The sequence below is a fragment of the Lucilia sericata genome, unplaced genomic scaffold (assembly GCF_015586225.1).
Source record: "Lucilia sericata isolate MDLA Ls3-8-SP2 unplaced genomic scaffold, ASM1558622v1 Contig001149F_arrow, whole genome shotgun sequence".
NCBI lineage: Eukaryota > Metazoa > Arthropoda > Insecta > Diptera > Calliphoridae > Lucilia > Lucilia sericata.
In genome coordinates this window covers 109,404-115,000 of record NW_023995120.1, presented here as the reverse complement: position 1 = coordinate 115,000, position 5,597 = coordinate 109,404, and positions in this window count along the sequence as shown.

The window sequence follows — 5,597 nt, the reverse complement described above, 5'->3', positions numbered from 1 at the left end:
AGTGGTAGTTTAATCAGGGATTAAAGTTGTTGTTTTTGTAACGTTTAAAATAAAGGACAGTTTTGTTAAACTTGGTTTAAATTTATTTAAATACTCTATTGTGCGTTTAACTCAAAACAAAAGGCAATATAAAGTTTAATCTTTTTGCTCTCTATTCTTTTAATAATTTTGCATATTGTTTGCGATTGTGTTTTAATTTTCAAACAAAAAACGATTTTTATCCTTTTTATTTAAAAGGACATAGAATTCTAATTTAAAAACTCCTGGGAAAATTATTGAATATTAAAATAAGGAAGAACCTTAACAGAAGACTAAGCACTAAATCTAGACTAAAACATTGACTATACTATTTACTAGACTATAGTCTACACTATAGATTACACTAGGCTATATATTAGACAATAGACTAGACTATAGACTAGATTATAGATAAGATCAAATACTAGACTGTAGACTAGACTATAGACTAGACTATAGACTAGACTATAGACTAGACTATAGACTAGACTATAGACTAGACTATAGACTAGACTATAGACTAGACTATAGACTAGACTATAGACTAGACTATAGACTAGACTATAGACTAGACTATAGACTAGACTATAGACTAGACTATAGACTAGACTATAGACTAGACTATAGACTAGACTATAGACTAGACTATAGACTAGACTGTAGACTAGACTATAGACTAGACTATAGACTAGACTATAGGACTAGACTAGAGACTAGACTTAGACTAGACTATAGACTAGACTATAGGCTACACTATAGACTAGACTTTAGACTAGACTATAGACAAGACTATAGACTAGGACTATAGACTAGACTATAGACAGACTATAGACTAGACTATAGACTAGACTATATAGACTAGTACTATAGACTAGACTATAGACTAGACTATAGACTAGACTATAGACTAGACTATAGACTAGACTAGACTATAGACTAGACTATAGACTAGACTATAGACTAGACTATAGACTAGACTATGATAGACTATAGACTAGACTATAGACTAGACTAGACTATAGGACTGGACATAAGACTACGACTATAGAAGACTATAGACTAGACTATAGACTAGACTATAGACTAGACTATAAGACTAGACTATAGACTAGACTATAGACTAGACTATAGACTAGACTATAGACTAGACTAATAGACTAGACTAGACTAGACTATAGACTAGACTATAGACTAGACTATAGACTAGACTATAGACTAGACTATAGACTAGACTATAGACTAGACTATAGACTAGACTATATAGACTATAGACTAGACTATAGACTAGACTATAGACTAGACTATAGACTAGACTATAGACTAGACTATAGACTAGACTATAGACTAGACTAGACTAGACTATAGACTAGACTATAGACTAGACTATAGACTAGACTATAGACTAGACTATAGACTAGACTATAGACTAGAAGATGACTAGACTATAGACTAGACTATAGACTAGACTATAGACTAGACTATAGACTAGACTATAGACTAGACTATAGACTAGACTATAGACTAGACTATAGACTAGACTATAGACTAGACTATAGACTAGACTATAGACTAGACTATAGACTAGACTATAGACTAGACTATAGACTAGACTATAGACTAGACTATAGACTAGACTATAGACTAGACTATAGACTAGACTATAGACTAGACTAGACTATAGACTAGACTATAGACTAGACTATAGACTAGACTATAGACTAGACTATAGACTAGACTATAGACTAGACTATAGACTAGACTATAGACTAGACTATAGACTAGACTAGACTAGACTATAGACTAGACTATAGACTAGACTATAGACTAGACTATAGACTAGACTATAGACTAGACTAGACTAGACTATAGACTAGACTATAGACTAGACTATAGACTAGACTATAGACTAGACTATAGACTAGACTAGACTAGACTATAGACTAGACTTTAGACTAGACTATATGCTACACTATAGACTAGACTTTAGACTAGACTATAGACTAGACTATAGACTAGACTATAGACTAGACTATAGACTAGACTATAGACTAGACTTTAGACTAGACTATAGACTAGACTATAGGCTACACTATAGACTAGACTAGACTTTAGACTAGACTATAAACTAGACTATAGAATAGACTTTAGACTAGACTATAGGCTAGACTATAGACTAGACTATACACCGAACTGTACATTAAAATAGAGGTCAAACTGTATGCTAGACAATTATTTTTGTTATTTCATTTAAATTTTCTTTCAAAAAAGGATTTTTATCCTTTTTCCATTTACAAAAGGAAAACAAATTTTGCAAATTAAAAACTCCTGGGAAAATTATTCGAAAATTAAAAAAAGAAACCCAAAAAAGGAAAGATAAAAATATTTTTGCATTTTAACAATACACAAATAATTAAAAACAATTGCACAATTTCATTTCAATTTCCTTAAGAAAAAAATCCTTTGACAAACAAATTGTCATCTTAGGAAAGGGTGAAATGGCAGCAATTGTTTAGCACCTGCGTTTTTGCGCTGCAGCCTAACCTCTGTCATAGATTTGTTTCTAGAGCACATTAACGACATTGTTCAATGGTTGTGCAAAAAGAAAATTGCGACCTTTCTATTTTTGATCTTTGATTTTTGACATTTCCGTTATTTGTAAAATTATTTCAATTTCTATTTTTTTTTTTGCAAAGCACTAAATTTAATTAAACAACGGTGACAAAAAAAGGGTTGTGTATCCCTTTGATGATGTGTATCAGAGGTTTTCTAAACCATTGAGTTTTTGCGATCACATCAATTTTCTTTTATTTATTTATTCATTGCAATCTTAGCGACAATAGTCGTCGAAGGGGGTTACAATTTTTTTAATTGAATTGAATGATTTTGTATTGAAGGCAAACGAATAAAATTTGCGAGCATGTAATTGCAAAAAAAAAAAAAAAGGTGGCTGCTGACTGGTGACATCTGCGTATTGTTTTCTTTTTATTTCTTTTCCTAGACTTTAATGTTTTTTTTTTTTTTTTTCTTTAAGAAGTTCAATAGGGTTTATTGTTGTCATCAAAGGTCTTCACCTTTATCTTTAGCTTAAAATTATTGCAAATATTAAAAATTCGAAAAAAAAAAAAAAATGAAAACAAAACAATACTGTATTGATTGGAATTGATTAACTTTTTTGATAAAAGAAAAAATATTTGTTTAAAAAAAAGGATTGCGAAAAACAATCATACTTCCATAGAAGAGATGGGTAAAATTTAATACTTTTTTGAGATTACTAGCACCTAAAATATATTTGCATATTGCAAAATGTAAATTAAAAATTAGGCATAAAATTGAAATTTAAATTAAATTCGATTTATATTTAATGTTGTAGAAAAAATTCAATTGTAATTTAACCCCTTCGGAAAACAAGAAACGTTGAATGAACAGAATTATCATAAAAATGTTATTTATAGTTTTAGTGTATTTACACATACACATGTAAAGCATAGAAAAAGTTTTACGTTTTAAGTTATAAAACAGATTTTAGACCTGACTACAAACCAAACTATAGACCAGACTATAATCACTATAGATTAAACTATAGACCATACTATATATACCATATTATATACTAGATAATAGACTAGACTAAAGCTCAGACTATCGATCTGACTGAAGACTGGGCTATAAGCCAGATTAAAGATTATATTAAATACCAGACCACAAATCAAAAATAGAGTAGGCTATAAACCAGATTATTGATCAAACTACAGATCAAACTATAAACCAAAATATAGACAAGACTATAGTATAGACTATATACCCGATTATAGACTAGACTATAAACTAGACTATAGACTAGACAATAGACTACTATAGACTTGACTATATACTACTTAGACTAGACAATAGACTAGTTTATAGACTGGGCTATAGACTAGACTATAGACTAAACTATAGACTAGACTATAGACCAGACTATAGTCAAGACTATAGACTAGTCTATAAACTAGACTATAGACTAGACTATAAACTAGACTATAGACTAGATTATAGACCAGACTATAGTCAAGACTATAGAATAGACTATAGACTAGACTATAGTCAAGACTATAGACTGGACTATAGACTAGACTATAGACTACACTATAGACTAGACTATAGACTAGACTATAGACTAGACTATAGACTAGACTATAGACTAGACTATAGACTAGACTATAGACTAGACTATAGACTAGACTATAGACTAGACTATAGACTAGACTATAGACTAGACTATAGACTAGACTATAGACTAGACTATAGACTAGACTATAGACTAGACTATAGACTAGACTATAGACTAGACTATAGACTAGACTATAGACTAGACTATAGACTAGACTATAGACTAGACTATAGACTAGACTATAGACTAGACTATAGACTAGACTATAGACTAGACTATAGACTAGACTATAGACTAGACTATAGACTAGACTATAGACTAGACTATAGACTAGACTATAGACTAGACTATAGACTAGACTAGAGGCTAGACTAGAGACTAGACTATAGACTAGACTATAGACTAGACTATAGACTAGACTAGAGACTAGACTAGAGACTAGACTAGAGACTAGACTAGAGACTAGACTAGAGACTAGACTAGAGACTAGACTAGAGACTAGACTGTAGACTAGATATTAGACTGGACTATAGATTAGACTGTGAGATATTCTATATTTTAACGAGTTCAAAAATTTAATGTTTAGAAAATGCATCATCAATATTAGACAATAAAAAAACATATTTCGTTTTAATATGTTTCTATTGATAGACCACCAAACTTTTATTTGAACATGATCATAAAATACTAACAAATATTTATGTTCAAAATATAAGTGTGAGAGTATTGTATGTAGTATGTATGTGATTACACAGGTTCAGCTAATACACTAGACAACAACAACGAACGATCGAACGATCCTGGCAGACATACTGTCGCCTAAGGCTGGCTTAAACAATAGATTGCAGACGTATACTCGGACAGACATTAGGACAACCTACGTGTTGTTTTATTTATTTAACTATAGACATTTTGAAAATGATACTCTGTTTTCCTTTTATTCTCTATAAAATTGGTATTTGTCATTCATTACCAAGTAACGATCACTGCTAGACAATGGTCATATAAATACATGTACAATATTTTCCTCTTTTGTTGTACATATTTATGTATTTTTATTATTGTTACTGCTGTTTTAAACATTTTTAATTTTCATTTTTCCTTTTTATAGTTATTTTTTCATGTGTTTTCTTTTTTATTCACAAATGTAATAAAACTTTTTAGTTTTATTTTTTTTGAAAAGTCATTGTTATGAATGAATTTTGAGTTTTTCTAATTCTATTTGTTCATCTTTTGTTTTATTTGTATAAAATTTTCTACGTTTTTCCTATTTTTCTTTTTCATTTCATTTGTTTTGTTGTAATATCATTCATGCTTTTCTTTCCATTCACTAGGAGGAAAGACATAATTGAACTGACTTGAATATTAGACATGGTTAGAACAATAGATGATCTACACAGAAATTAGAGAGACAAGAGAATAAAAAAGG